Below are 16844 nucleotides of genomic sequence, written 5' to 3'. Positions count from 1 at the left end.
CAAGCTGTCATTTCCTGTCTCTGTCCAGCACTGAGGCTGAATCCCAGGATCTGCCGAGCTAATTTGGAGCAGGTGATGAGGGAAAGTTATAATTGTGCTTTTGTTCACACATTCACAGCTGACAATGTGCCACCTGCCACAGTGTGAATCGCACACTGATAATATGCTGCCTGCGTTTGCCATGTGGGTTTCACCCGGTATTTGTGTTACACATTCCATCCTGGCTACTTAAATCCTGACATGCTTTGCAAATAAGCTCATTAGAGATTCAGAACATAATCTTCTTTAATAGTAACATATTTCAGCACATTTATGCATTACTTCATATTCTACCACATAAATACATTACCATACTGTCAATTCAAGCAAGGCTGCCTAGGCTCATTTTTTCCCCTTCCCTTCTATTTCTCCGTGTCCTCTCTTTTGAGTGTGCGCGCGTGTGTGTGCGTGTGTGTGTGGTTGGGTGTGGCTTACCTCCCCTCAATCCTGGCCCCTCTCCACACCTGTCTATAATCAACCTTCAGTTCAAGTACCCCAGCTCTTCCCTCACTCATTGCTAGATTGTTCAGCCTGACAAGTAGCCCCCCCCCCTCTCTCTCTCTCTCTTTCTCTCTGTTTCTCTCTCACTCTCTCTGCCACCGTTGTTACTTGTGCTGCTTCTCGCGCTCTGACAGACCAAACCTCTCCAGTGCCAGACTAATCTTTCCTTTCACACCACCACCACCACCAACTCATCCACCAGACCATGCCACCAGTCCTCAGCCCTCAGCTGGTCTCTATCTCTCCATTAGCCTGACAGCCTACCTTCCTCTGTCCTTATCCTCATCCTTGTTAACCCTTCAACCCTCATCCGCAACTTAAATGTATTGGACCGTTATTATTTGACATCTGGGGATAACTTTCAGGTTAATTCGGCCCAAAACCAACATTACCATGGTAACAATCAATGACATGCGCTGACTGGTTGCACAAAACAACATTAGACAAGAAAACATGATTCATAATCCGTGGTTTGATAACAGTTTTATGACATGAGCAATGAGGAGGGAAATAGTTTTTAGAGACAACCAAGGTTTTCTTTTCCAAATCAGATTTTGTTTTTTATTAGTTACACTCTTCACTGAATTTTCCAAGTTAAGCGTCCTTGTAACTGCTGAATTCTGCCAAAAGACAAATGTTTTCTGCTGGAATTAATGGAGCTGAGCTGCTGAATGCAGTTCCTTGGTGTGCCATTTGTTTTTTCATTTTGAAAAGAGTTGTGATTTACCATGAAATCATAGTACTATAGTCCAGATTAAGGTAGGCAATAATTAAAGTGCTTTGTGTAATAGATACATTAAAATGTCAGACAGTCCCTGAACTGGAGTGGATTTCATTGTAATATGAAATATGCACCATGGCTGAAGTTCATTGTCCTGCTCCAGACCTGGTGTCAACTGATGAACAAACCAATGAGCAGGTGTTAGACCCCATCACATGGTTTTTAGTTAACTAGTTTATTCTAACTCAGCCTATGAATGAGCCACTTTGTATGACAGACAGAGGTATTTTTAGACATGCTGTTTGGAAGTGACAGAGGTGCATGGCTTCCCTGTCAAATCTCTGAAACTTTCCTTTTAACAATGGAATGCTGACTTTGATTGAAACTGATCAGGCTTTCACTCGATTGAAACAATGGTGCACAAGTTCCTGAACTTACCACCTATGTAGTTACTTGACAAAAGCAGTGTTGTCGAAAAGCATTTTGTTTCCCTTCTTTAAAACATACATCCTGCAGGCTATTTCTGTTTGACACAGCATCAACTCCCCCATACGCCCTCACTACCCTGGAAAAAAAAGAGACTTCATCAACAATAAAGAGGCTGACAGGAGCGTGATACAGGCCCTTGGTTAGCAAATCTGACAGGGCTACACCAAACGTCTCCTGGCTGACTTATTAGCATCCCGAAAAGTAGGTCAATCAAGGGAGGAGAAGAGAGGCATGTTTAAAATAAAAACATGTTTTTGTGTTGGCAATAGTTCAGCTGAAACAATACTGAATTTAAGAAATGCAGAGTAGGACTTTGCTCACAGTTAAACTGGTTTTCAAATGATATGAATAAAATATGCATAAAGGCTTAATGTGGAGTATATAAGTATAACAATTTGAAACAAAAAGAAGTTGTAGGGGCATTTCAGGGCCATTTTTAAATAACTAATCATTGCTCATTTGCACCATATCGTCTCCGCTTGCAACCCGCTATGGTTTCTTACCAGCTAATTGCCAATTAATTCATGTAACAGCTTTCCAGAGCATCCACTCCCCAAAGACAAGGAATGTATCTCAGTTTTCCATTGTTGTTGCCAAGCACTCAGCAGGGCAGGACACATCCATCGTAAAGTCAATCAGGTCTTAATGCTCAGATCACTTATCAGTACATAATAACCTTTAAATAGCAATCACTGCAATCAGGAAACAAAGTTCACTTCCTTTAGAAGTGATGGTGTAAACATACAAAGGATTTCTTCTATTGGGATAAACAAATTAATAATAAATGAGCCCATCGTTAAACATTTGACATGTTTACAGTTTAAGTATAAGGGTAGCATGGATTAGATATGTTTTTTTGTTTTTTTTTAAATTATCATCAGAGAGCTGATACTGTACATTGTCATGTTTGGATAATGATGACAGTTGAGTAGTTTTCTTTTGATTTGACAGCAGTTTGAAGTTGTAGTGTTTTAGATGTAACCTTGCATTAATAATGATGATGATGATGATGATGATGATGATGATGATGATGATGATGATGATGATGATGATGATTTGATGTTAGTTTTGCAGATGAGAAATGGTGCAGATGAAGAGAACAGTGGCAGGCAGGTGGAAACCTGATGTACAAGTGAGAAACATACTTGGATGGATGCTAAGCATGGAATGTGTGTGTGTGTCCGTTGTTTGCAAAGTCTATAACTATTTTATGCAGTGTATCTAAATATTTAATGGCATGTAAAGGCTTTTTTTCTAGATATGCTGTGTTTGCATATGTATTTGCTTTTAAGCCTTAGCAAACAACTGTGTTGATGGCTCGCAGAGGATTCAATAAAGTTGTGATTATGGGGAAGTATGGGCTTCTGCAAATGGACTCCTTGTACATTTATCACTCATTTCACTGGGCCTATAATTCACTCTCTGGCTCATAATTTGAAAACACAATGCACAGCACATAATGCAAATGCACATACAGAACAGAGGCCTTTGATGGATTTGTGTTATATTCTGCATGCAACATCCTAATTATTGTGGCTGCTGGAAGGCCATGCTGGATTACCAGGGAAATGCAAAGCCAAAGTGTCTTGGTATTGATAGTACAGTTACAGATGGCCTTGGGGGGTGTTTTTTTTTTCTCTCTCTCTCTCTCTCTCGTCTTTTGTAGTCATATTGTTGTCATGGTGGTGCTGGAAGCTGTCCAGGCTAACTTTGATCACTTCTATAATCATGACCGTGGAGGAATCACCAAATATGATGGCTTTGTCCCACATTCAGCTCTGCCCTCATCCCTGGAAATAAAAGGAGAACAAGAGGAGAAAGGGCAGTACTTTTGGGGTAATTTTTTTTGTGCATCTTTGCCTTTTCTCTGACAGATCTTTGAAGTTATTTGCATCCTCAGGCAAAGCAGAAGTACTGAGTGTGATAGTTTCTTATTCAGTGTTTCATTTGGTTTTTTGTTTTGTTTCTTTTCTCAACTTTTTGTTATGCAGCGTAGCATATTTTAGACACACTGATGGCGGCTGAGCCTGAGGGAGTTACAGCTTGTCTGCGTGCAGAGTGCACTTGTTAGGGTCTCTAGGTTCTAGCGATGGAGATCAAAATAACACTGAATAAAAAGATACAGACGCGCTGGAGGAATGTGGCAAATCTTTATAGCTGTTCTGGTGACAAATTTATTTGTTTATTGTTTTGATTTGTTTTGCTCTCCTTAGTCACAATGTTGGCCTATAGGTTTCGGGGCAAATACCTTTACTAGAGCCATAAGCTGTAGCGACAGAAAATCTATTACACCTTAAATAGGCTACAACATGTCTGTTGTTAGGTTTGACAGCTACAATAATTCAATGTAAATTACCTTCAAATTTAAAAAGATCATATTTAACTACCAGCTAAAACTATGTCAGTACTTAGGCTATATCTATGTTAACTGCCAGCTAAAGCTAAATGCTAACATGTTAGCATGAAAACAAGTCTCTCTTTTAGGATTGGTTGGTTGGTTCTCTTTAATTGAATTAATTAACATGAACATTTAAATTATGCGTACTTGTCAGTATTCTGGAAAACTGAAACACAACATATCAAACAATCATAAAAGCTTTCTTTAAAATACATTTTCTGAACTAAGCTACATCAAGCTTGATCGATCTATTGAGACAGCTTTAGCCTGGTGGTCAAAAATAAAAATCCAGGAAATCACCAAAGTCAGCGGTTCATTATCTGGGCACCATGGAAATCTCTAGCAAATTTCATATTGACTTAATATTTTCACTAAAATCTGTTTTTCTTCCTTATGGTGACGCTAAAAAAAAGTCAGGATATCACTGAGTTACTGAGATTCCACTCTGGGGACCATGAATGTTGAGGAAATACCATAGAAAAGTCTGACCATCCCTATAGCCACTCTCTTACTGTTTTGAGTATTAACATCTAGCAATAAACATTGCACTTTGCTGTTTTCATATTATAATTCATGTCATGCTGATTTACAAATACAACTATCATCTATGTTGCTGTTGTATGTAACTGTATTATAAGGTTTCATGTTATGATGAAATTATGAATTATTTGCTTGCAGATACAGGTGTTAGACAGTTTTTAAAAGAGTTGAAGAGTTTCTCAAATCCACTTCAGGTGACCTACAGCATTTTGCATTGGCTATGTAGTTCCAGTGGGAACCTGATGTGGAAACAAGTTGGCAGTACATCAGAGGATATTTTAATCTGACTTCTCATCGACTCAGCTGTGAACTGGGTTCAGGTTTTGGGGGTCATGTTGGGCCAGTGGGGACTATTTTTCAGGCAGATGAACACTACCGATTGAGAAGTAATAGGCTATGCCGGATGTAAATCTAGTGTCTGAAACATTTTAGTTTTGTCACATTTTTGTGATGAGTGTTGAAAGGTCAACAACACTACACACAGAAACTTTGTCATTTTGGTCGTGCCAGTGAACACAGTGGGATATTCGGCACTCAAACTTCATTGGCATTTTCCCTACTTAGTGGTTAATAAATGACTGCATGAACATTTCTGTGAGTGCTCTTTTAATCAGGAGTGAGTGTTAGTCTGATCAGCCCCGTGAGTGTGGGCATGGAGGGGATGATTCTTGAATGACTTTAAGAAGTGTTTTGTAATTCACTGAAACATGCTTGATTAACCCTCTTCTAGTGACCAAGCATAAGTTGGATTACTGAATGAGCCTGAAGGGCAGAGGCCCATTGTTTCAAGGGCACACAGCCCCTTAAAATGACCATTACAATTGGTTGTTTAGAAGTCTCAGAGCTCAAGGAGAAAGCAATTTAAAGCAGAACAGTAAAATAGCTCTGCTTTAAGACATCTATGTCAGTTTTCTTTAATGATTTAATCATAATTTCCTATATGTGTAGTATTTTGTGTAAGAACTGGGGATCTACTGTGGGACAGACACTCTCTAATGTGATCAAAATTGACTTTCAGGGTGTGATTTGTTTTTGGAATCAACAGCAGCATCTGAGATAACTCCCCTGCAAAATGTCACTGAAAGAATCAAAAGGAGACAAAAATGACTACAAGGAGACACAAAACGACTACAAAGAGGCAGTAAAGGTAACAAACAGATGCAAACTGAATCATACAGACTGAGAGAGACTCTGGATTTCTTGCTTTCCACCATGAAAGAGGAGTGGGAGGAGTTTTACATTTCCAAGCCCAGGGGTCCATTTTCTCATAATTCATCCATGAAGCGGAGGCAGGTTTCTGAGTAGGTATCACTGAATGAAGCAGTATCTGCTTCGTATTCTTATATATTTGCATACTGTAATGGAACTCTCTACATCTCTTTGTGTTTATTTATTTTTCATATTTGTGCTCAAAAACATCGCTGAGGTCTACAGCAACCACATGTGTATGAATATAATGACATCCATCTGGAATTGTATGTCTTGTATATATTTATTTCATTTCATCTGGAAGTCCTTTGGGGCCATAAAGCTTCTTGTGAGTTAGTCATTCACAGTTAAGTGACATCTGCGGGGCCTAACAGAGGTGCCAGGGCCACAGTTTGCTGTCTATTCAAGGCAGCTGGAGAAACATATTCACACAACATGTCCTGCTTTCTGAAAAACTGTTGGAACATTCATCACACCAAGCGAGGTGTTGCAACTCATTTAAATTAGTTCCTTTATATAAGTAGTTTTCTTATTTTCACCATTTAAAGTTGTTAAAAAAAGACAAATAAGTGAATCAGTGACTGCCTTTTTAACTTATTTCACATTGTAAAAATCAGACCCCTCCCACCTCATAGAATAATAAAAAAAAAAGAAGTCCATACATTGCGTTACTCCCAGGCTGGATTAGTTTCATGTGTACTAACAAGAACAAAGAAGAGAGATCATATTTCACCCATATCAGCTTCTCTGCACCGGGTGTCTGTAAGACCTTAATGTTCAGGCACCATCTTTTCTTAAAGAGCTTACAGCAGCCAATTACGCCACAACAACACTGTGCTCCCAGCCAGGCTCAGACTAAAGGAGGTTTGGGCTGATTTAACCCTGACTCACTGTCCTGTCCTGGTAAATGGAGAAATCTAGTCCAGGACCCTGGTTGGTTAGACTATGTCCTATAAGGTGAGGGCTCTGCACATAACACAACTACATACAGGCTTGTGATAGAAGTTCTTAAGTAAGTAAGTACGCATTATTTCCAAGGAAATAATCTTGATCATAGTGTCCTAACTAAAGTGTATATCAGGATGTCATCAGACGCTGTCTGTCCCAGCGAAGACACAAGCTGTGTCCCAATTCAGGGGCTGGAGCCATCGGATAGCCCAACCTACGCAGTCTACGGAGGCAACAGCTTCAGAGGCCGCATCAACCATTGGTAAATGAGAAAGTCTAGCCTTCGGAGAATTTCCTGTGTCCAAACACAATCAATGTTCCAACGTTAAACATTTGAAATTGGCAGCTATTTTGGGGAGAATACGTCACTCCGACCGCCCATTTCTCCGATTACCCATTAATCCGACTTATTCTAGACGGTTATGGTTATCTTTAGGGTAGGGTTAGGATTACTTAAATCGGAGAAATGGGAGGTTGGATTAATGGACGCAAAAATGGTCGGGGAAATGGGAAGTCGGAGAAATAGGAAGTTGGACAGACGCCATGCGCCTGGCTATTTTACACTTCCAACGGCTACTCCTCACCTTGGGCTCAGTGGCCACGCCTCCAAGCCGGCCACAGAACAGGGCTACCATGGCTACAGTGCAGAGCTGCCTCAACATTCTGATAATTAGCATGCTAGGTGGCTAATAATAATAACATGCAAAGAATCTTGGGATATGGGAGGCTATGAAGGATTGGTGTGGTGCGTTCTCCTAGAACAGGCAAAGGAAGACCAGATTTGTTGGCTGAATATGGAGGAGCATTTGAATTGGGACAGACCTTATCGCGACGCTGTTACGTAATCAGCCTTCAAATGCCACCTCCGAAGGATGCAGCTGCTGAATTGGAACACAGCTAGAGTGTACTAACCTTGATTGGTAATGCGTTACTCACATGAGTGTATTTAATCTGCCATCTCATGGATCTCATGCCGGTGAGTGCTGTAGGTCCATTTGCCAACGTCTTGCAAGAATTGTCACAACAGTCTTCAAACCACTCACATGGCCCACCCTGATGAACACAAACATGTTTGACATCTAGCAGCTCAAATCTTAACGACAATGACTAAAGTCATATCAGTCCCAGAGCAGTGGCCAGTCTCCTGAGGCTAACTAACATGCTACTGAGAATTCAAATCTCCGGTTCTCACAGCCTGTGTTGACCATGACCCTGAACCATTGTCTCCTTCTGAGTCTTCCAGCATTCTAGTTTGTTTTTACATTAATATAAGACTTTTTTGTTTTCATTAGATAAGATAAGACTGTAATCCTAGAGTCTCCACAAGAAGAACTAGAGGCAGAAAGTTCAGTCGTTCCTTTCCCGTGGAACCATCTAGTTTGGTTGAGGAAGCTGACATCCTTACCACATTTAAGATTTGATGTAAAACTAGCTATGCTGTTAAAAGCCTATACCACATATCTCTCTTGCATTGGGGCTGTCTTGGCTGGTTGCCGTAATTCTCCTGGCTGACCTGGGGAACGGCATCAAAGTTGGTGCTGCTCCCCAGCAGCACAGTGGGCTTCAAGTTGGCTGCTTCAGTATGAAAGCTGTTGGTAGGAAGATGCTGCTGTCTTTTTCTGGACCAAGTGGAGAAGGTGAAACTGCTGATGGACACAGGTGCTCCCATCAATGACATGGTTGTGTTGAGTTATCCTTACAGTGGAAAGTTGTTTCCTTAAGGTTCTCGCTGACTGCAAATCTTCTTTACTCACAACATGCAAAAGGGAAAGACATGTTTACACATTATCTTAAACACCCAGGATGAAGAGCTCAGTCTCTGCTTCCACATTCTGTCAGTTATGAAATGTTTTGGTTGCGGTGACATGCAGTCAAGGCCTGTCCTGGCCCAGAGAGAGTAACTGGCATTGAACAACATGCCGCTGCCAAGCGGTCTGGTTCCGTGACGCAGCCTGGTGCTACAGCGCAGAACAGCAGGATGGTGCTGGAGAGCAGCCCAGCTCAGACAGCGCCGTTGGTGGGGACCGTGTACAGGACAGTGGGAATGAAAGATTTACATGGGACACAGACAGTGATGAGGCATGTGGTGCGGAGACTGTGAAAATTAGGCCAGTGGTGAAAAAGAGGAAAACATGTGAAAATAGTGTGAGACAGGTAAGTTAGACAGATGAAAGTAGTGGTATATGTACAGTAGTAAACAGGTTTATGCTGCTGAAGCAAGCAGAGAGAGTGTGAGAACAGTATTAGGTGCAGTGATGTGTCCCGTGTTAGGCTGAGTGGCAGCCAAGAAACAAAAAACATGATTTGATACTTAAACTGAATATTTTACTCCTCAGCCAGATTCCACATGAGAAATGGAGAGGAATCAGCCCTCATCGATCAAAAAGTCTTTGATCTCAACAAACTTGTACTGCACTCAACTTTTAGCTCAGTTATTGGTTGTTTTTAGTTTTGTTTTTAATATCTCACCCTCTGCACAGACACTTTCAGAGTGGAAGATCTGAATGTAAATAGAGCCACAGAGACAGATGAAATACACTAAAAAAGAACGTCATTGGAGCAGTGAGACAGCTGGAACAGAAGATGGGAAGGGGAAGTGATATTAAGCCACAATAAAACACTCAGTGGAGAAGTGGGCTTCCTGCTCTCTGGAGGATGAGAGAGAATGTTCCTTTTAGCCAGAGCTCGTTTTTATCATTGTCAATATCTATCTATGCTCCAATCAACAGTGCAGAGAGGAAGTTTCTATAAAAAAAATGTAACAGATTGAATAATTTTTTTATTCTATGGTGGGGATTTTAACTGTAGAACAGGTTTTTAGACGGTAAGCATGGAGAGCTTCTCAGCATACTCTTAGGTAGCCAGTCTACTCTCATGGTTGAGAGATGCACACAGACTCCAGACAATACACCATGTCTCTTCTGTGAGAAGATAGGATCTCCCTAGCCCAACCTGATGTTTTTTTGGGGGGGGGTTGCATTTAAGGCTCCATATTGTATGTACAGATTCTCATGTCTTTGATAATAATGCAGATCTAACTCAATCAAGTATCAAAGTAGCAAAGCCTCAGTCCACAGAGAAATTCACACAGTTTTAAAACCTGAGGACTTCTGTAACTTTGTGATGTCACAACAAAGCAGCTGGACCAGCCAACTAAGATTTCTCTGGTTTTACCTGAAATATACAGTTTTATTGGATCACTGTAAAAACAGTCAGTCAATCAGAAGAGAGGCACAGAGCCACCTCTCTTTGTTGTAGTTCTTTGAGAAAGGAGATGTAAAAATATATTTAGATGACTTTTGGTTCTTGGAACCAAGATTTTTACCGCAGGGGATGTGTAAAATGTAGTGTAAACACCATTTGAACATTTTGTAAGATTTGTGTATAATGTGTGGCTTTGCAGATATTTCCTGCTTTAATGTCATATTTTTACCGACAAGTGCATCGTGACATTTTAATTAAGTTTTATTTTCTGATAGAAGGTTTAGAGATTGACCGCTTTTAGGCAGAATAAGAGTGAGGTCACTTGTCTAGACAGTGACTGAAATTAAACTCCTGTGTCAGCAGCACATTTCATGTTACACAAGACATCCATAAGAGATCTGGAGAGTGATATCGTGAAAATAGAAAAAAAAGGGTCCACAGGAAATTGAGGATACATTGAAATTCTCATCTTAAAACAACATTTAGCCAACCTGCAGAACACAGGCTGATCTAGATCCTGCCAAGTTCACAACATCACAAAGATGGATGCCCCCTCTTGCTTTTCTTTGGCCTGGAGAAAGAAACAGGGAGAGATAAAGTAATCCACTCTCTGCTCAGACATGCAGGGCAAGAACTAACAGAAGCTGGCGCGATAAGAAGGCGAACTGTTGAATTTCACTCCTTTCTCTACACCAGTGAAGAGAATGATTCACTGTTCCAAGGGGTCAGCCTCAGGGTTAGCACAAACCCAAACAAAAAAATGGTTAACTTCTTATGAGATTGTTTAGACTCTGACTGCATTTGTAAAATTAGGTCTGTTACTTCTGTTAAAAATATTATTTTTTATTGTATGGTGGGGATTTTAACAGTAGATTTTTAGACAGTAACAATGAAATGCTTACCAACCTGCTCTGAGGTAGCTGATCTACTCTCATGGTCCAGTGGATGTGCAGAAAAAGATGCACAGACTCCAGACAATACAGTACATGTGGTGTTTAGACTCCACATTTTTAAAATGAGGTCTGTTGTTGCCTCTGTCTTATCAGGGAGTTTTGGAATCATGAGCACTTTTTTAAGTGGGTGTGAAAACTCAAACTCTCTGCACTGGTTGTTGAAGGGGTCAGTGGTCCACGGTGATGAACAAAGACTTTGCCTGAAGCTGCTGGTGGATGCAGCAGGGGCAGCGCTCACTGATGCCCGGGCTGTGGGCTCTCTGAGGGGCATCCAGGTGGTTCAACATGCCCCAGGGCTCTGGAGGCCAAGGCTCTCTAGGAGTACAGCTGAGGAATCGCTGAACCCCATCACAGGGACCAGTACCTGAACATCACCTAAGCCCTGTACTTGGAGAGCTGATAACCTGAGCATGAATTTCATAAAGCACATGGAGCTATGTGAAAAGCATGAAGACAGGAAGAGACCACTCACTCTGTGGACAAGCTGACTGAGAGGGGACAAAGAGGCTGAGACCACATGGGAGGAATTTATACAAAGCTCTCCTAAAAAAGGCAGTCAGTGATCTGTACTCATCACATGTGTTTTTAGTCTGTTTGGTGAAAGGTTCTCTGGAACAAGTTTTATTTGTGGGCGACAAAAAGATCAACCAAGTGAAATGGCAGCCACCAGTTCTCTCATGAGAAGCTAAATGCTGCAGGTCAGGGGGTCTCAGTTCAAGTTCAGTTTAAACAGTGTAGAACCATGGGAAACTTTGAAACAACAAGTGGTGCTTCGTGGATGTCATTTACATTGTTAATTTTCAAGATATGCAACAACAAAAAATCGGGGTAGACACTTCCTAAAGCTGTAGTTGATATGAGTAGACTGGAGGCGGATGGCCGTTCACCCTCAGTCTGGTTCTGCTGGAGGTTTCTGCCTCTTTAAAGGCAGTCATAAGACATAAGACTCTTTATGGATCCCACATGAAATTCTCTTGTAACAGTGGCAAAGAGTACAGGATGTGTAAAGAAAAAAGGAATAAAATATAAAGGACTTACTATGTACAAGAATGTATATAAAAAGTATTTCGTCTTTCTGCTTGTTCATGGTGAATGTGAATATGTGAATGACACTGCAAAGAATGTGGACCTGCTCTGCAGAAGAAGCATTCTGAGATAACCCTGCTCTGTTATAGTGCTACATAAATAACCCTTACTTCATTGACTTGACTAGAAATGCGTAGGCTGTGATAAATCAAGTCAATGGGGTGTCAAGACTTGTGTGTGTGATTTGTGCCTGTTGAGCAGCTGATTGTCCTGTAGATCTCATTTCCCATCAAAGCAACTCCCACAGATTACAGTATAATCCACTTGATCAGAGAGTCATTGTTCCCTCAACTATGGAATAAATCGGAACAATCTGAAGTGGCACACTCCTGTATAACTAAGTGCTTTTGTCTAAACTTAAATCAACCTAGTGGTCGTTACTTAAATTTGATCTTAAACAAAAGCTTCATCAGTTAACTGATGGAGCCTGTAATCCAGTCCTCATCCATAACATGCAGCAGTTTGTCCGCTTTTATTCCATATTTTCAAAAATCCATTAAATGCTCCATTGTAATTAGTTCAGTCACCGAATCTTGATGAAACTTGATCAGTTGCAAAAAAAAATGTGCTAAATGAAATTTCCATGAGCTTATCAACTTATTAATTAATGGAGAACTTGCCATAGAGGAGCAGTAATAAAGTTAGAGAAATAATTAGTGCCTGTTTAAGCCTTCATGCATTCAGATATAAGAATTCTTTGATTAAAACACTATGTGGGTTGTCATTTGTCGAGCAAAGGATAGACTGGGTGATTAAACCAATTTTTAGTTTAGTGCAACACATTTGTACATTTATATAGTGCAATAGGACCAGGTAGTACAGCCACAGAAAAGCTCAAAAAAGAGGATGTTACTCACAGATAGTAACTCATGGCTTTGTTCAGACATCAGAGGCACTGAAAGGGTACAGTGTGAAAAAGAAAAAAGAGATGGAGTTATATAAGAAAAAGGCATGAAAGTACATAAAAGCATGTAAAATACTGCAATATATATTTCTGTCTGCATTATTTAAAATAAAAGGTTACCAATGTAGCAAAAGGTCCGACTAGTTGCGAAAACAAAAGGTTTCAAGAGCGATGAAAAAGAAGAGGCACAGAGAGTTCCTCATTCAGTCCGTCTGCTGTTTTGGGCCCAGATCAAAAATCCATTTGGCTTCTGCCTGAAGCAGAACCTGGTTGCAGGCTCCACTGCTGGTGGGGAGTTCAATCAATGTACAGAGCAGAATTTTAATACTGTGTCCACAGGTCCGTGTTCTAGGAAGTGGTTCACAAGGGGGGAAGAAGAGTCTGTATTAATGCTGCTTTAATGTCCAACAGTGCATGTTCTCAGGGTCTGCTGAGCTTCACCCACATAGAGTTTCTAGTTTCTGCACAGGGGCACTGAATACTCTTCTTCTTCTTCTTCTTGCTACCACTGTTAAGCACTTAATAAAACACTTAAATGAATGAAAGACATTGAATGGATTGATTAATGTCATAATTCTTGTGATGTGGTGACCCCTGAGCGAATTACTGACAACACACTGCAAACAGGTTCTTTGTCCATCCGAAATAAACCAGAGAAGCCACAGGTGTATAAGGACCTGGCTACTGTAATAAAGAAGTCAGTAATTAACCTCTTCCATCATGGCATGATAAGCATCGGTGATCTGATTTCATGCTTCACACAGCTTCACGCAGCAGCAGCAGCCTATCACCTGGAAAAGGCGAAAAAACTTTCTCCGAATGATCAGTAAGTCAGTAATATCCACTGTGTTTCCAATGAAGGAAGCCTTAGCTTGACATTATAATGAGTCCCAATGAATCAGTCCAACATTGGAGCTGAGCTGTTTACCTCAACATAGAAAAACAAATGGTACAGAGCAAAGTCTATTTGTCCAAGTTATTAATACCTGGTGAAACAAAGGTAAAATCTCTGGCTCCATCAGTGCAGCTCCTGCAACTGCAAATACTTATTATTGCATATGTAAATTAAATTCATCATTCCAATATTAGTCAATAAACTGCTTTTAGGCTCCAACACTCTGTGAGCCTGCTGCTTCACAATAATTTCACCACTTAAAAGTAGCATCAAAGACATGAAATTGTTATTTATTCCCTTATGGTGGACTGTGCCGCTGCCAAGCGATCTCAAGTTATGACAAAATTTTAATAACATATTAAATGCATTTACTTTCTGAAAGAAAAGTAATAGAGACAAACATAACTGAATGTTTGATATGCTCACGCTTAAAACACTTCTCCACACAATACCCACTCAAAAGCCTGTGCACACTCACCAAAAACAAATTAATGCGCCGCATGTAAACACCCACGCAGTCACATTCAAATTAACAGGTGCCAATATCACTTCAGGCTATCTGCGGGGGCTTCCACGTCCACCTGAGTGGAGCAGCTAGGCCGTGAACTCTCTGTGACACCACCCTGTGAATGCACCTCAGCATCCATCCCTGAATAATTTGTGGGCTGCCAGCTGAACCGGGTTAAATGGTCTCCTTCAGAGATGCACTCTGCTCTGCAATCTCTACTGGTCCACACCTCGTGCATACAGGGTTTCTTTTCCTCTATGAAGGAAAAACAAGGTCACAAAGTGGGGGTTGCATAACACATTTCTCAAATATGTATGTGCCTCTCAATGGATGTTTCCCAAAGCGCTCAGTTTGACTGACATATCCACACAGAATGACACACACTCTACATATTTAAATGGCAGTTGTTCTGAATATTGCAGGTATCATGGACACCTGCCAGCACACAACACGTCCTCACACTGCCACTGACAATCAATCTGGAGAGTGTTATCTATTATAAACTCTGCTCTGGCTCTTTGTGAACAATATCCTTTTGATCGGTGTGAAGAAAACATGTTACTATAAACAGCACACAAAACCATATTGTGGTTATAAATCCAATATCTCAACGCTTGCACTAATGCATGTAATACATTAGACACAGGATGAGGAACAGGCTGTGGTCTAACAGGAAAAATCATCTAGACAGTGGTTTGATGGTCCTCATTCAAAGGTCAAATATTTGAGAAGTAACTCAAGTTTTATGTAGTTCAGTTTTCATTTTAGCGGCGTCACTAAGCCAGAAGCAAAGTCTGCACCACCAAAGTCCTACTCAGAGTTGTTTTAATTCCCAAAATGACATCATTTCATTTCATTTCATTTATTTCTTGAACAGGGACAGTGCACATTAATTAACATTATCATCAGTTTTACCATCAATGTAAATGTGCCAGAGTTAGCCACAGTGGCTAATTTTCATCTGTTTCCATCCAATGCAATATCAAAATTGCTGGAATGTTTAAAATAAAGGTTTAAAGTGTATAATCACATTCTGATCTTTTCATATGTTGTTCAGCGGTACCCGAAATATAACAGATTTTTTTCCCCTTCAATTTTACATTATTATTATTGTTGTTAATTTGCTTTGTTTTTGGTTTCTGGCTCTTTAGCTGTTCGATGTTACTATGTTAATTGGTCACTAACTAAAGCTCCATCCAGACCAGCATGTTTTCATTTTAAAACAACGTGTTGACAGTGTTTTAAATTATCTTTGTCCAGACAAGCCTTTTAGCTCCATAGCAGAAATAATCTCCATCCATGCAAACACACCTGAAAACAAATATTACATCACCATTAACTGGGCTGAGCATGTGTGTACTGGTGTGAACAAGAATCAGATAGTTTGCTCAGCATTTTGGTAATTACAGAAAATACTTTGAAGGAGCAGCAGCAAAGCCAGCTGCAATATTAAAATGTAGAGTTTAACTGGACAACAACAAGGCCGGCAACACTTGTAGAAGTAATTAATGAACCCAGGCTAAAACAGGTCAAGCTGCATCTCCAAAAGCCTCTGTTTTAAGGGATGAAACTAAATGGTGTTAGTGTGGATGTAGTACCTTTTCAGTATGCTGCTGCTTGGTGCTGGCCAGGAAGGGTACAATGGGATTATCAGAGCTTTTCCAATGAAAACAGCCGGAAATTAGGGTGATGAGAGCCGTGAGGTGAACCAGAGCCGTAAAAGCTGTGGGTCTTAAAAACAAAGCAAAGACAGACCAACAGGGCTCAGGGAACCACAGAGAAAAGTAATAATTCTCAGTGGGTTTGTCACGACAAGCGCTCCTTTTCTCAGCAGTCATTTGAGTTTGTGCTCAGCACCAGTGCCACAGAGACAAATTCCTGTACATATAAAGTGCTCAGCCAATAAATGATTCTGAATTATTTATGTTATTGCAATAACAGAGCAATGGCGGCAGGGAGCTACAGACAAAAACAAATCAAAAGAGAGGGATCGCTGATGCATAAGATGAACAGTTATCAAAAGCTTTAGGTGTCCGGTGAGATCTAATTGTAATCACAATCAGTTCATCTCCGCTAAGGGTACATCACAGAGACGTAAAGTGCTGCTGCTTTGATTCTTTGTGATTCGCAATACATTATTTGCCGGGTCGTTTCTCCACCGAGATAACTGATGCATGCTTGACCAAGTTGGAACAATGGGGACATCAATTAGAGGAGCGGCTCCCCCACCTGCCTGGAACCCTGAGCAGCCTGCGTGGGCCATCTGCAGGCTGAAGCAGACTCACATATAGATCTTCCAATGAGCCAAAGCTTAGGGGGAAACGTTGGAGTCACAGCCCATTTAGCCCAATATTAACATAAATCATTTTGGAATAAACACTTCTGCTTAGCTGGAACTACACTGGGCCCAGCAGTCTATACTTTCCCACTTTATTGCTTCCATATGGTT

The sequence above is a fragment of the Trachurus japonicus genome, chromosome 15, assembly GCF_045865225.1.
Source record: "Trachurus japonicus isolate A0001 chromosome 15, Traja_1.0".
Taxonomy (NCBI): Eukaryota; Metazoa; Chordata; class Actinopteri; order Carangiformes; family Carangidae; genus Trachurus; species Trachurus japonicus.
Note: the sequence above shows the minus strand (reverse complement) of the source record.